Source organism: Chlorocebus sabaeus, chromosome 3 (genome assembly GCF_047675955.1).
Source record: "Chlorocebus sabaeus isolate Y175 chromosome 3, mChlSab1.0.hap1, whole genome shotgun sequence".
Lineage (NCBI taxonomy): Eukaryota > Metazoa > Chordata > Mammalia > Primates > Cercopithecidae > Chlorocebus > Chlorocebus sabaeus.
In genome coordinates, this window is record NC_132906.1 from 61,180,098 (window position 1) to 61,197,092 (window position 16,995).

A 16,995-nucleotide genomic window follows, 5' to 3' on the forward strand; every position below is an offset into this window, starting at 1 on the left:
AAAATTGCTGCATTATAGCTGTGTTAATGGTAATCAGCATGCTAATGAGCACCAGAAGGTCGTTACAGCAAAGAGAGGTTCAAAGATGTATAACCTAGAGGAAACAAGAATGTAATTCTTCAGGGAATGCAAGTGTCTTGTTTGTAGGTCATAGATTATTTGTTTTGGTCACTGCATTGCACAGGGAGTTTAATTTAAGCAAGAAAAAAATGAAGCTGTTTGAATTGTGAGAGCAGCCTAGCTTAATTAAGAAAAGTAACACTGGATAGCTTTGAATTTGTGGTTAAAAAAAAAAAAATAGAATGCTTCAGTAAACCTAGGATGATACTAAATACTGCTGTCCAATGTAGAATTATATCTGTGGTTTTGCAGAATGTGAGGCTTTTATTTGTATTGTTTTTTAGTCAGAAGGTGCTTTGTGGCTCTCTGGCAAGGACAGGATCAAAATATCACGGGTGAAAAAGGTAACGGTCAGAAATTAAGTCATAGTATGTAAAACAATTTCAGAGTCCAAGCCTTCTTAGAGAATCAGGAGATATTTCATTGTTTATTTCACATGCATGTTTTGGCTCCAAAAGGTTAAGTATTTATTGATACTGACCAAGGAGAGTATTCAATCAGAAACCCCACTGCTATTGCTTATTAAAAAGCTCAGGGGCACAAATGCTGTGTAGATTTTAGGTTAAGCTAGGTAGTTCTTGTATTCCCCCTAGGAACTTCCTTGCCACCACAGATTTGGGGGACAACATTAGCTCATCAATTCCTATATGATATCAATAGAAATAAAATTATAATATCACTTGCTTAAATTATTATAGAGCTTCTGTGTTTTTGTACAAATAGTAATTTGAATACACTATTTTGCTAACATGCTCTTCGGATAGGTTTTATAAGCAAAGAATGGTGCCTTAGAAACGAACAATGGTGATAATTTGCATTTCCCTTGTCGGCTAGCACATGGAATTTTTCATATATTTCAAATGAATGTTTCTTTAATCTCAAAAAGTACAAGTAAAATGGCTCCTGACATATAAGTAGGTAATAGTTGGATATAGGTATATACACATACATACATATACACATACACACACACACACATAGACAGTTGACCAGTTATAATATAATAATGACATCTTACAACTGCCAACCTAATACCTCTCAAAATTAGAAGTCCATATTTTTTTAATGTCTGTGAGTTACCATCCTCCGTGATATAAGGAACTCCCTTTGTTCTAACTTCTCAAGTTTAAACACCAAAGAGCTCAGTCCTAAAACTTCCTCACTGCAAAGGAAAAACAAACTTTGGATTAAACCAGTGTTTTAATTGTTTGGGTCCATGCTATTACCTTTTTCCCAGAACATTTGGGATAGATATCCACTCATAAAATCTATGATCTCATCTCTACTGAATAATTTGGCTGGAGAGGAATTGGTTTAAGGCCAATTTAGAAAAAAGAAAAAGAAAAAAGAAAAGAAAGAAAAGAGGAAAGACAGCTGGTGAGGGATGGAGGAAGGAAGGAAGGATAGAAAGATGAGCTGGGCATGGTGGCTCACACCTGTAATCTCAGCACTTTGGGAGGCCAAGGTGGATGGGTCACTTGAGGTCAGGAGTTCGAGACCAGCCTGGCCAACATGGTGAAATCCCCCCCTACCAAAAATACAAAAACAAGAGGGGCATGATGGCACATGCCTGTAATCTTAGCTACTCAGGAGGCTGAGGCACGAGAATCACTTTAACCCAGGAGGCAAAGGTTGCAGTGTGTCGAGATTGTGCCACTGCACTCCAGCCTGGGTGAAAGAGCGAGACTGTCCCCCCCCAAAAAAAAAGACAAGAAAAGGAAGAAAGAAAGAAAGAGAAAAAAGGGGAGGGAGGGAGGGAGGCAGGGACTATGGCAGTGCAGGAATATAAGAATAATAAATAGGATACTTTAATTATTTATTAGTATAATAGTATGTCGTTGAGGAAATATAATTTAAAAATGAAAATCTTCCACCCAGAAAACCTCTCCACAAAGGTAGTAGAGAAAACAGTTTCATTGTTGACTAAGTATTAAACCAGAATGTGCATCAGCACATTATAGGCAATCCACTAACAGATTGCAACAATAGTAAGGAATTACACCCTTTTATAAAGCTAAGCAGATACAATGCATTACATACATGTTCTGGAGATAAGCAATAACTAGTCCTGAAGTAAGAGGACCATATTTTGTCATACTGTTCATTCTAACTTTATCTGGTAATTAGGGTTACCATCTGTGTTGGCTAAGTGACTTTATCCAGAGCAAAACGAACTTCCAATATCTTAAAAATAGAAGGTTTGCAACTTGGAACAAGGTGCACACCTAAGTTAGGATTCTTCCTTCTCACAGAAACTGGGAGATAGAAACGCTGGCTCCCTGTACAATTACGTTTCAAAGAGATGTCTCCCAGGTTCTAGAGAAAGCATTCCTAGGTCATAAAGCTGACAAAAGGCCTATTTAGTTTTCAAAAGGATTTGTATACACTTCAAAGAGATAAGAAAGTACAGGCAATTAGGGGAATCTCTTTCCTCATTTCAACAGGGGAAATTAAGCTTTTTATTTTTAATTTGCATTTGTTCTTACAATGGGCACCACCGATTTTAACCCAAAATAACACGTTGGGTTCACTGTGGCTTTAGCTACTTGTCTGGATAGGAGGGTGAGGGCGAGCAGGAGTCTCAGCTGCAGGTGCTTTGGATCAGAGAACGCAACTGCCTCCCAGGTAGGAGCTCTCTAGGTCCACTTGGGAGTCTAACATTTACAGGAGTTCTTTAGGTGTCCAGCTCCGTGTGTGCAGGAACGCCTTGAAGATTCTGTTGGCATGCTGGCCTAAGAATCCCAGGGGGTGAGGCTAGGAGTCCGCCTTTCTAACCTGCTCCCAGGTGATGCTGTTAATCCTGGCTCCAGCCCCACACTCTCAGTAGCAAGCATCTGGCTCAGGTATCCTCACAGGTGTAAAAACCTGCCATTTACCTGATCTATGCCTTAAGTATATCACTTAGCCTCTTCAATTTCAGGGGAAGGAACCCTATAAATGGACAAATGTTCTACTAGAAAGTTGCAGGGACATGGATAAAGCTGGAAACCATCATTCTCAGCAAACTATCACAAGGACAGAAAACCAAACACTGCATGTTCTCACTCATAGGTGGAAACTGAACAATCAGATCACCTGGACACAGGGCGGGGAACATCACACCCCGGGGCCTGTCGAAGGTCGGGGGCTAGGGGAGGGATAGCATTAGGAGAAATACCTAACGTAAATGACAAGTTGATGGGTGCAGCAAACCAACATGGCACATGTATACCTATGTATCAAACCTGTGCGTTGTGCACATGTACCCTAGAACTTAAAGTATAAAATATTATTTAAATTATAAAAAATGAAAGTATCTAAAAATAAATAAAAGAAATTATTTCTTGGAACAGTGGAGACCTAGAACCTTACAGAGGTCTTAAAGCACATCCACCTTCACCCTGAAAGAGAGAGCTCCACCCTGCCCTTGATTTATCTTGATTTATCATGGTTAAGGTAGTACATTCCGCTGGTGAACTTCTAACAAGCTGCTTTCTCTTACTTTTTACCCATTGGGTCTACTCATGCTGTCTGGAACTAGAGAATAAAATAAAACCTAAAGAGATAATATCTTCATAATGCTTTAGAACTTATAAAGCAATTTTACATTGATTGTGATTTTATCAACAGAACCCTTTATAGATCCATAGCTGGCAATTTATCCTCATTCATACAAAGACTTAACTTCGTCTTATCTTCCACAGGTGAAACTCCCCCAGCGTTTTCAGATTTATCATCCCCTTGATTTCCCTCATTTATACTCACTACAGTTTTTAGTGCTTACTATTTTATTGGGTACAAATTAATGGCAATTAAAGAATTAGGCCTTATCTCAAAAATACCTCCTAATAAAGATTTCCTTAGCATAAACACTTCTTTTCGTTACATTAATATGCTATGTTAGCAATAAGTACTTTCTTCTTATACATACGAACAAACAAAATATTCCTATAGTATGGAGGAGGGATCATACAGGTGTGTTAAACATTTTCCTGCTTTTCCTAAACAGGTATGTTTAAGTATGTTGATATTTTTCATGCCATACCACACTAGAGGAACTTCAGTGAAAAAGGAACCATGCTATGAAATCCTGAACTGTCTCCAAACTCCACCCCGTGTCCATAGACAACATGGAGGGAGTGTGTCTTAGTCTGCTCAGGCCGCTACAACAAAATACCATAAACCAGGTATAACTTATAACAACAGAAATTTATTTTTCACAGTTTTGGAAGCTGAACGGTCCAACATCAAGGTGCCAGCAGATTTGGAATCCGGCGAAGGCCAGCATGCTGGTTCACAGACGGCCATCTTTTCACTGTAACTTCACATAATAGAAGGAGTGAGGGGTCTCCCCTGTGCCTTTTTTGTAAGGGCACTAATCCTATACCTGAGAGCTCTGCCCCATAAACTAATCACATCCCAAGGCCCTACCTCCTAATACCATCACTTTGGGGGTTAGGATTTCAACATATGAATTTTTGAGGAACATAAACATTCAGACCATAAGGGGTTGAAATATTGACTCACTTCATCTTGGTTGGTGCAGGCTCTCAGATAGCCCAATATCTTCCTTGCTTCTCTCCCAGATAGAGCTTCCACATATAAAGAGGAAGGAGTAAGTGGTTCACGATTCTGGCGGAGGATGGAGACTGGCACTAGCTGATATGCTATTTCTTGGTATGCCATGGCTAGCAACTGCACACCTCTGATGAGAAGTTACCTGTCCGCTGTGAGTCCTGTAGGTGATGAACTTGGGGTTATTCTTTTGGCTCCTGGGAAAATTCTGCATCTCCACCATGTCCACTAGCCAGTTCCTTTGCTCATGGAACTCAGTCCTCTGCCGTGCTGTCCTGAAGACGGGTAGGCTATGTGTCCTCTCAGTTTCTACCGCGCATAGAACCTGAGAAAGCCTCAAGAGTGCCGCCCGGACGCGGTGGCTCACGCCTGTAATCCCAACACTTTGGGAGGCCGAGGCGAGCGGATCACGAGGTCAGCAGATCGAGACCGTACAAAAAATTAGCTGAGCGCAGTGGCGGGCGCCTGTAGTCCCAGCTACTCGGGAGGCTGAGGCAGGAGAATGGCGTGAACCTGGGAGGCGGAGCTTGCAGTGAGCCGAGATCACACCACTGCACTCCAACCTGGGAGAGAGAGTGAGACTCTGTCTCCAAAAAAAAAAAAAAAAAAAAAAAGAGTGCCAGCAGGTTATTTGTCCTGACTGCAATGCTAGTCCCTCCTAATAAGATTCTTGGCAAATTAGCATTTTTCCAGAATTCCAAATGTGAGAGTGGGGCATGGGCATTGTGCTTTCGCTGCTCCCTGACACCTACTTAATGTCAGTGCCCCTCCCGCGCAGGCACGTCCCCAAACCAACCCCAAGAAGGGAAAACAGGACAACAGCTCACTCTCCTCCTCTCTCCCTCTTTCTCTCCACAATCTTTTGGAGCCAAAGAAGACTGTGTCTTCCCCACTTCTTCTCCAGTCTGAAGACCTCTTTTACATCAAACTCTCACCTGCTAAACCTGCTTAATGGCATGCCAGAAGAGCAGATGAAGGAATTTAGATAACGCGTCTCCGTTCTTGCTGTAAAAATCCTATTTTTTAAATGCAAGAGGCTAAATATTACCTTATTTCTCTATGCATTCTGGGCAGGCACTTGTTATTGCCTCTTCAAATACTTCCTGTCTTATATCTCACCACTAGAACGCTAATTGTTGTATCATGCAGCCGTGTGCATCAGAAGAGGCTCAACTCCTCTCTAATAAGTTTGCTGATATTGTCTGTCTGCCAATGACCCCTGGGATGTGGCAGCCAACTTGAGACCACGAAGGGATCTACAGATATGGGAGACAGATGACACTGAGGATGGTGGGGCAGATAGATATTCAACACATTGATGCCATAGTCTGTGATGCCCCATGGCCCATACAGAGGGTTTATCAGGTGCTTAATGTTTGCAACAACTGTGGAGCCTATGCATATTACCGCTTGCCACATATATCCCACAGCAAACCATAAATGTATACATTTAATCTGATCCCCAAGCTCATCTCCTGCTTGATACTTGGGACTGAAATGATGTGAAGGCCTCGTGAGAGCCCAAGAGCAAAAAGTATTAGTTGACTGAAAGTCAACTTTCTGTTATGTCATGTAGAAGTCATGTAAAAGAATCCTGGCCTCTGCATCAGAAAACAATGCTGTGAGCTGTATTGAGGTCAGGTAACCTGACCGAACCCGTTTCCATATGGAAAAAGAAAGCAGTAAAGCCCATTTCACCTACCTCAATGAGCAGATACAAGAAATAGGTGAATTAAAGCATCTGAATGTTCACTTGTAAAGCACCTAATAATTTGTAAAGCGAGAGTTTTGCTAATTACATTATCCAAAATCTTCTCTGAGCTCTGCAGCATGAGTTTCCCATGGAACCTCCTGTAATACCCTCAAGAGACACTCCCAGTATTTGAGACCTTCCAAAGACCTGACACTAATGTAGTGTGTGTGTGTGTGTGTATGTGTACCTATGAATGCCTGATATGTCTATTCGCCACATTGTACTTCACATCTTAAAAAATCAGATTACTTATTATATTTACATCAGAAATAAAAGAATTTTTTTCTAATGGCTACCAGACAGTAGAGTAAAATATGCTTTAAATGACTAAGGAAGAGCATAATGTTCTAGTTTACTAGAAGCCTAGGAAACCTAGTATATCCAGCAGCAATTTTTCTTCTTTCTTATTCTTTCTTTGCAGTGAAACTGAGAATAATGCCCTTAGGTTTTCTCACTATGTATGTAGATGGGAAGCAACAAGGAGCTGCAATGGTACAAATTCAGAGACACTACAATTAAAAAGACTAAGGATAATTTGATGATCTTTTAACACGGAGTTTCTTTACTATCAAAGTCACCTCAAATCAACAATTTTATCCTAATGGAATTCAGCAAAAACATCATTTTAGCATAAGAAAATTCTATAGAAGGAAACATATTAGATGAAGTATTGCTTGTGGTGTAATTTTAATTCTGAAAGATCTTGCTAAGAGGGCTTATTTAAATAGGTTCTCCCTGAGATGAATATTTAGGGGAAAAATTCCTACAGGATGATTTATAGCAAAATTATATGAACAGAATGAAGGACAGAAGAATTTTATTAGAAAAGGGTCTCATTTCCACAAAATATAAATTATACCTTTTAGAAAATATATTGAATTTTATTAATATTCTGTAGACAGCCTGAAGTGTTAATCTCCACCCCTACCTATAAGACTTTCATTATGATGTACAAGGTGTATTTACCCTTTAACCAAATAATTTTTGAGCAACTCAGTGGAGCCTCTAGTTTACATATCCTACAAAACATTGTTATTGTAGTTAGAAAATTTATACTTTGTATTGTTCACCACTTTTAATGATCTGAATGTGAGTAGTGTGTATTTTACGTATGTATTCATGCTTTTTGGTATTACCATAGAAGAACACATATTAATGATGAACTTGTATTTGATATCTGAGAAAAATATGTTTCCAGTGTTCACTGTTACTGTTATTATTGTTTTGACAAATTCTTATAGTAGAAACACAATCAGTTTGAGTTTTTTCAGTGCAATGATTAAAATTCTGCCTTCATTCATCTTGAAATTTATAGTCAGAGAAATTACTTAGGGTAAACATTGAGTATTCTATTTCCGTTTGGCATTTAAAAGTGACCTCATTTAGACCTTAGTAACTAATATTTTTGATGAGGAAATTGACTTATTCTGATGCAAAGAAATTGGTAATAAATCCTCTCCCAGTCCCTATCAGTCTTGAAAATTGAGGCTTTCTTAGGATGGTGACTTTTGTAATGAATATAAGCAAACTGACCACTGGTACAGTATAGGTTTCAGCAAGAATAAGCTAGAATTTACATTATATATTATTTGAAAGTGAAAACTGGAAAGAATGAGGACAAAACCAGGAGACTAAGAGGAAAGACTAGGCCCATTTGGACTTTTAAATAAACATTAATGTTAAATGCTTGCTTTAATAAACACATATAGAGTAATTGACATATTTCACCCATCTAGGACATTCAAAATGGAACACAGGCTTTCTGTTTCATTCAAACTATCTGTAAAATATAATACTACAAAAATGATTGTTCTCTATTAATAAAACAGGAGCAACTTGGTTTCAAAATCTGGGCCCGGCTTAAAAACAGTTGCCAAACCTTTTTTACACCTTTTCAAACACCTTGAAAAAAATATCTCATTGATTTCTCACTGAGTGCCAGTCAAGGTCAGCTTCCATTAACATCGCCATCAAGAGGAGACCAATGAAGACAGAGCTCTTCAAAGTACCTGGCTATTTGAAAACATAGCCTTGGCATTTACCCAAATCTTTAGGTAAATTTGAAGCCCCAGATTTACACAAATGCATAAGAGGGAAATCTCAGGCATTTATTATTGGTCGAAATGGTAAACATCTCCAGGCAATAAAATGGAAGTCCAAAGATACATTTTTAGCACAAATATTTCTGGCCAACCCTAAGAATACATGTTCAAATCCAAGAATCCACAACCTCTTAATATGGATTAAAAACCATTTTAAACAAAACATTAGATGTGCTAACATTACTTAACACAAGATCCTCCCTATTAGCAAATGTTTAAGTATACAACACAGCAGTGGTCCCCAACCTGTTTGGCACCAGGGACTGGTTTCATGGAAGACAATTTTTCCACAGATGGGGTGGTGTGGGGGATGGTTTCAGGGTGATTCAAGTGCATTACGTTTATGTGCATTTTGTTTCTGTTATTGTAATATTGTAATATATAATGAAACAATTATATAATTCATTATAATGTATAATCAGTGGGAGCCCTGAGCTTGTTTTCCTGCAAATAGTCAATCTGATCTGGGGGCAATGGGAGACAGGGACAGATCATCAAGTATTAGATTCTCATAAGGAGCACGCCAGCTAAAATCCCTCGCATGCACAGTTCACAATAGGGTTCGCACTCCTAGGAGAATCTCATGCTGCTGCTGATCTGACAGGAGGCAGAGCTCAGGCGGTAATGCTCGGTCACCGACCGCTCACCTCCTGCTTGCAGCCCAGTTCCTAACAGGCCATGGACTGATTGGGCCTGGGGGTTGGGGACCCCTGCAATACAGTATTGTTAACACTAGGCACTCTGCTGTATGTTAAGTGTTCTTACCACACACACAAATATTAATAATAAAGAGGGTAGAAGGAAATTTTTAGAGATAATGTATATGTTTATGGCATAGATTGTGGTGATGTTTTCACTGGTATATATTTATCTACAAACTTATCAAGTTGTTTACATTAAATATGTACAGTTTTCTGTATTACGCATACTTCAACAAGGTTGATTTTTAAAATAAGTTAAACCTGAAGAACTATAGGGACCTATTTTATATGTCCCTGAAATAATAATTGGGACAGTAAAGAAAGAAAAAAAAATTTTAGGATTATCAAATTGTATGGAAACACCAGCATCACTCTGTAACCATGGGCTTTCAGAGCTGTGTGAATTTCGAAAAGATATTCTTGTTTACGATGCACATTTTCACAGTTGAGATTACAAACTCAGAATTGGGACATGTTTAAGGTCACACAGCCAACTTATGGCAAAGCTGGGACTTGAATCGGGTCCAGTTATATCTACATATATTTTCAACTTCGCTGTTTTTCAGAAGCACAGGGCTCAGGCAAAGTTCAATAATGATGATCCAGGACCTCAAATATAAACTTTGCTTTTAAGGGTAAACAAAACAAAGCAAAGTTATTTTCAATCAACAAAATTTGATTCTTTCTTAACATCCTTCCTGGTGCCCCACTCTGGTTTTCATAACTTATCCTCACCAATAAAAAAATTGAAATGCAGGCCAGGCGCGGTGACTCACGTCTGTAATCCCAGCACTTTGGGAGGCCGAGGCAGGCGGATCATGAGGTCAGGAGATCCAGACCATCCTGGCTAACATGGTGAAACCCCGACTCTACTAAAAATACAAAAAAATTAGCCAGGCGTGGTGGCGGGCGCCTGTAGTCCCAGTTACTCGGGAGGCTGAGGCAGGAGAATGGCGTGAACCCGGGAGGCTGAGCTTGCAGTGAGCCGAGATCGCACCACTGCACTCCAGCCTGGGCGACAGAGCGAGACTCCGTCTCAAATAAATAAATAAATAAATAATAAATAAATCTCCAATAAATTTCAAATAATATGTGTGTAGTGTGGCCTCTTTTATTGTCATTTCTTTTAGTTTTATTTATTTATATATTTGTTTAACCTGCATCATATTCCAAAAATCACTTAAAAAGGCATAGAAGTAACCTATCATGGTACCCTTTTATTGAGTCTCAACATTTGTCAATCAAAAATTAATATAATAATAAGGTAACTGAACAGTTTTCCTTCTTGGTTCCATCTGATGACTCCTGGTGACCCATCACTTCTCTGAATATCTAAGATCTGCCCAAGGCAACATGGAAAAGTGAGGTCACAGTTACCCACATAATGTAATTATCGAATAAATCAAACACAAACTTCTTGCTTCATTCACGCTGCTTGTATTTTCACAGAACTGACCCAAATAAGAGAATAAAGATTATTCATTGTAAGATTTATTTCTAGATGCTGTATTTTAGGTCTTCATTTAAATAACACGGGTTTCCTAAAAGCCTCTCTAAGCAATTGCAAGCCCTTAAAGTAACCAGTTCTGCGGAAACTTCTTTGCTTATTCAGTCACATGCTTTGCTCACTCAAGCTTTTGGCAGTGAAAATTTGGGATACCAAAGGGAAAAAAATTAGACATGAAACATTCTCTTTTGGCAGGATTTGGTGACTTTAAAATAAAAAGTGAGCATCCCTTCTATTCTATAAGCTTCAAGAGCCACATTCAGTGGCATCTTTTCAAATGACCTGAATTGTATTCCTCACTTCCCTTGATTTATCCCTCAGTTGGCCCCTGCAGGAGAGCATCATTTTTTTTCTCTGCCCTCTGTCTTCTATATTTCATTTCAGGTGTCCATCGAGGCAATGAAAGATAAAGCTCTCTGCTTTCCCTTGTACTAAAGTTCTATATGGAATCAGTTCACCTGTCTGTCACTCCTCATTAAATTCTTACCCTCTTCATTCACATCCTGATCTTTGAAAATGAACATTTGCTTAATAAATGTTCCCAAGACTAACAGTGCAGAGTGAAAATCCCACACAGCGGTAAATTATTAACTCAGTCGCAGAGGGAGTGCCATATATGACTTTTCAGAATGAGTTATTATGTGGATCATCATGTAATTATGAATTTTTCAAGCCATGATAGAGGAAAATTGAATATTTAATATTTTATGGACATATTCTACACTGAGGACATCTTTCAAAATTTTATGATAATTTTTAGAGTGAGCAAAGAGCAGAACAAAAGTTACAAAATAATTGCAAACTTGAATATTTAATCACTAGAGACATTGTTGGTTATTTCTCAAATTATATATTGTAACCAAGGCTGTGAACTTTCAATCATAGTGAATTCAAGTGGGGAGAAAAGGTGCACTAAAATCAATCTATAGATATGTTTTGGTTGTTTAAGAAATAAGAATATAGAGCTTAATGTTGTCAAATTGAAACCTTGGAGCATAACTATTCATGTGAGAGAATATCTTGAGTGATTTGTTCTAAATGAGCTATTGTTGAACAAAAAAAAAAAAAAAAATTAATGACCCATTTTTAAATATTCAAAATCAACACCAAGGAATAAACACTGAAATATCATAAAATTCTTGATTGGAAAGAAAATGGAAAAATAAAATTGACATTTTTCAAAAAAATGTTTAAAACTGTAGAAACTTTTATAGCTTTGATAAAATATTAAAGGAAAAATAAAAGACAATTTTATGTCAAATATTAAACATAATTTTTAATGAATTTTCCTATGTAATTCACAGACTCATATATTCATATGTATAGCATAATATTTAGCACTTCAATTATCATTAATGTTTCAACTTGGAAAGTAAGAATATTTGTGATCTCAAATTATTTCCTAATATGTCTTCCTTGTTGCTGGAGAGAATCATTTGTTTAGTGCTAATACTAATAAACCTTAAGGACATTTAAACCTGGAGGTTCTCAGTCCTGGTTGCAAATTGGCATTGGCTGGTCCTACCCCCAGAGATTCTGAATTGACTGCTGAAATGATACTGGGCCCTGATATATTGTTAAAGCTTCAGATTATTTTAATTTTCAGGCACAGTTTGGAATCACTGCAGCCTACAGAGCTGCTGTTCAGCTTCCAAAGGTCAAAACTTCCAATTTCTAAAATCCCCAGAGAATCAACCTTTTTTGGGAGCACTGAGTATATGAGCACTAAAAATACAAAAGTAGCTAGAAAATAGCCCTGGTCCTCAAATTCCTCATAATGTAAAGAAACACATGCATAAATAACTGCAATTCAGCGTAATTGCTGCTACTAGAAATGTGTGCACCAGGTGATATAGCAGTGGAGGGGAAAACCAACATTCAAGGTATCAAGATGAATTGTTTTAAACCTGAAATTTAAGAAAAAAAAATATACTGTTTCATTCATTCATTTGTACATTCATTTAATTATTTATTCAACAACTATTTATTCAGTGACTACTATTTTCAAGTATTATCTTATTTTCCTTCTCATAAACTATGAAAAGTGATTGGAAATAAGAAGAGTGCATCAGTTAGTTATTGCTGTACAAAAAGCTACCACCCAATTCAAGTAACTTAAAACCACAACTATTTATTTGCTCATGGGTTCCACAGATTGGCAATTTAGGCTGGGTTTAGAAGTTTCATGAGAAAAGCAGGTCTGAGTCACAGAATAACCTGTTAAGATATTTGAAGAAAGTGAGATTTGATAAAGATGACACAGCACTTGCCTGCAAAATTGAACTTGTTTAGTAGAGTGAACCATGAACTGTTTTTTTTTGTTGTTGTTTTTTTTTAAGAAAGAAAAGAAGAAAAAACCCCACAAATCTATATATTGTAGAAATCTTTAGGGGGAAAATCAATAGAACAGACTATCAGGGTTGGGACACCAATTTTCTGCTCACTCTATCTATTGTTATTTCCTAACTGTATATAGAGAAGGGATGAGCTATTCCTCATACCCTAAGAGTCTCCCACTAGAGACCTCTTTCTCACTCACTAGGACAACAATCCAGAAGCAGGGTAAAGAAATCTCATGAACTGATATTGATCTCCAACTTATATTAAATAGAGTGGTGATGCAGGAACAGGAGCCCCACAAGGTATGGATTCCCATAGTTTCCCCACTCTCCTCTGGAGTCCTGGTACTTCCACAAGTAGACTGGAGATTTGGAGGAAGGGAGGCTCAGGACTTTGCACTTCAGTAGGTGGATTGGTGAAAACAGCGTGCTGAATATTTGATGCCAGTGATTTTTTTTTTTTTCTTAGACAGTCTCACTCTGTGAGTCTCGCTCTGTCACCCAGGCTGGAGTGCAATGGTATGATCTCCACTCACTGCAACCTCCACCTCCTGGATTCAAGTGATTCTCCCTGCCTCAGCCTCCTGAGTAACTGGGATTACAGGCGCCCACCACCTTGCCCAGCTAATTTTTGTATTTTTTTTTTTTTTAGTAGAGACAGGGTTTCGCCACGTTAGCCAGGCTGGTCTCGAACCCCTGACCACAGGTAATCCGACCACCGCAGCTTCTCAAACTGCTGGGATTACAGGCGTGAGCTACCACACCCACCTGAGGTCAGTGTACTTTTAATCAGAATCTAAAGCTATGAAAAACAATATACCTTAAAATAATCTTAGGGAAGAAAACTTCCAAACATTCTAAAAGAATGAGGTTTGCAAAACTGGCAGGAGCAATGATGTGTCTAATGGGAAGACTAAAAACTATGAACAGTTCTCTCCGAATCTATTATAGATTTAATGCATTTCTAGTCCCAGTAAGAATTTCTAGAATGCAAATTTGATGAAACTATTCTGAAATTCATTTGAGAAAGTATTTTTAAAATATTGCTAAAAGAAGCAGAAAAAAATGTGAATATGGGTGATTTTTCTCTATTCTCTATTTTACAAACGTTTCTGTGATTTTAAAAGAAATTTATAGTAAAAATTTTAATTTGTGAATATTTGATAAGTAAATATCCAAAATAGTACCAAAGTCTTAATATATACAAATCTTGAACTAAAAAAAATAACAATATATTTCTATTGATGAATCTTAAAAAGTTAGATTATGTCAGTGCTAACCTTGAAAGAGGGACTGTGCTAGTTTCTGAAGATCCAAAGATAAATAAGATACAGCCTCTAGTCTCAAGAAAGTTCACAATCCTGTGAAAAAAGGAAAGTAAATATATAATTACAATATGCTATTCTCAGTTCTAGGATGGCGATACTCACAGGGTTCTGTGGGTGCATATACGACAAATCTTTAGGGAGAGGACACACAGCTGACACTTAGAAGAAGGTGAGATAAAGGAGGGGAACATTCACCAATGAGGCTGGAGAAGCAGGCAAGCACCGCATCATAAAAGGCCTTTCACATCATGCCAAGGACTGAATCCTCTCTGCACTTATGCATCAGGTATTGACTGAGGAGGCTGCCAATCCATCAGACTCCCTAATCCTTAATAGCTCTGTGCCTGGAATCACTGCCTACCTCTAATAGAGAAGCGCACAGGTTGTCATTCCTCAAGCGCATTTTCATCAGTACACGTAGAGTTTGATCCAAAATAACACTTAGAACTTAGGGCATCAATCATATTGTTTATTTAAAAAATTTAGTATTTACTGGTAAACTCTTATTTTATACAATAAAAATGCTGACTTATTAAGACTTCTTTTTACCACCCAGTCATCAAGTTGAAGACATCTAATGACTACCAAGCAAACTGAACTGAGAAAGTGCCATAAGATGTTGGAATATTGAGAGCACTTCAAGCATCACTTTTGGGCTGACACTCAAAAAAATTTCCTTTCTCCTTTTGCCCAGGCATGAAGCATTTCAACCAGACACGCATAACTGCAGTAAAGCTGACCTGTACATTGCAGGAAAAAGGCATCCATGGCATCTGAAATGTCTCTGTTCTGTCTCAGCAGGAATGGCTAATTTATGGTGAGCAGAGTAGTTCTTTTTCAATGTAATGACATAAGATCACCAGAATTTACAGGAAGAAAAGAATGGGAGAAAGGGTAGGTGTTGTAGAACTAAGGGTGCCAATGATGACAGGAAAGGAACCAAAAGAGCAAAGTAAAGAATGCTGCAGGTAGCTGAACTCCAATCCCTCATGAGACTTAAGGCCAACAGGTATGGCCCACATGGGGTGTAATGGTTAGGACTGGCTCAGACACCAGCCAAGTAAAACATCAAGACCCAAAAGTAGATCTTTCTATTTCAGTGAAATGGGTCTCTTTATCAGGCAAGTATCACACTGATTAATCTGTATGCTCAAATAATGCCCTCTAAGTATGTTTTTGAGGAACATTCAGTGTCCCTAAGGTCAATAAAGAGTCTGCCCCTTTAAAGCTACTACTTTTTGATATTTAGAGTAAAAACAGATTTACTAAAACTCTGCTAAAGTCAAGAAGACCTGGGAAATTATTGCTCTTATTACAGCTGCTGCTAGCATTTGATAGTCACTGCTAGCACTAGAGGCAGACCCATCTTTCCCTTCACTTTGTAGACTCAGCCTGAACTCTTGATACTATGCACCTGTCAGTTATTTCAAAAAGTATTATCTAGTACTTCTCTTGGGTCTAGCAACTCCGCTGGGAACACACAGAATGGACAAGGAAGAGTCCTCACCCTAGTGGAGAATTTAGACAAATAAAAAAGCAACATTGATACATCTTATGACTCTCATGCCATGGGGCTATGAACTGGATGGTTAAGGGTATCAAGAAGGAGACCCTAACCCTGTGAGACTGCTGGAGGCTTCCAAGAGGATTGGCTAGGTTTGACAGGTAAAAAATGGTAGAAAAGTCTTTAAGACAGAGCTAATGGCAGTGAGGAGCAGAATACATGGCCCATCCAGAGGACTTTAGGCAGGTCAGAATGGTTGGACCACAAGGCATGAGAGGGGGTCAGTAAGAAAGGAGGACAGAGAGATAGAGACAAGACCACGAGCCACTTCAAGAAGGCTAAATGACATCCTTAAGTCCAACATAAACCAGGAAACAGTTTTAGGGAAAGGAGTAATATGCCCCTCAAAACTTGTTATTTCAACAAGAAGTTGGATCTGAATATTTTGATAAAAACAAATTGATAAAATCAATTATCTGACTAATTTTCAGAATTCACTGAGCCCACCTTGGCAAAGATATTTCAAATTCTTTGTCTTTCATCCCATCTCAGATCCACTGAACCTCATTCTTTACTTTTTTAAAGCAGTGTGCTTTTTAAAGACATGAGCATATTAGTCAAGCCCTGGCTTGGGAAGTTGAGCAGCATTCCTTCTGTATTGGTTGACCTCAGTGTGCTGGGTCTTCAACCTGAGGCTTTTCAGCACCCTCTTCTGTGCAGATTAAAATCATGCAATCCACACCCTATTCTGTCTCATTCATTAATTGTGAAACTCACTATCAGAAGGCTTTGGATATTGTGGGACTTGTCTGATTGATGGTGATGGGCCACATGCTGATTTTAACAACAGTCAGTAAATACACAGGGTGAGTCTTCACCTCCCCCCTTTTTAATTCAAGGAACTATAAAATAAAAATTGCACTGTACACTTGCTAAAAATAGCAAGGGAGACTTTATTCAATCAAGACTACTGCAATGGGGAGAGAGGCTGAACTCAACTTCACTGAAACAAAAGGCAGGAGTACTTTAACCCTGAGGTAAGCTGATGGAAAAGTACCAGAAGACATTGGGGGAGGGTAGTCAATGT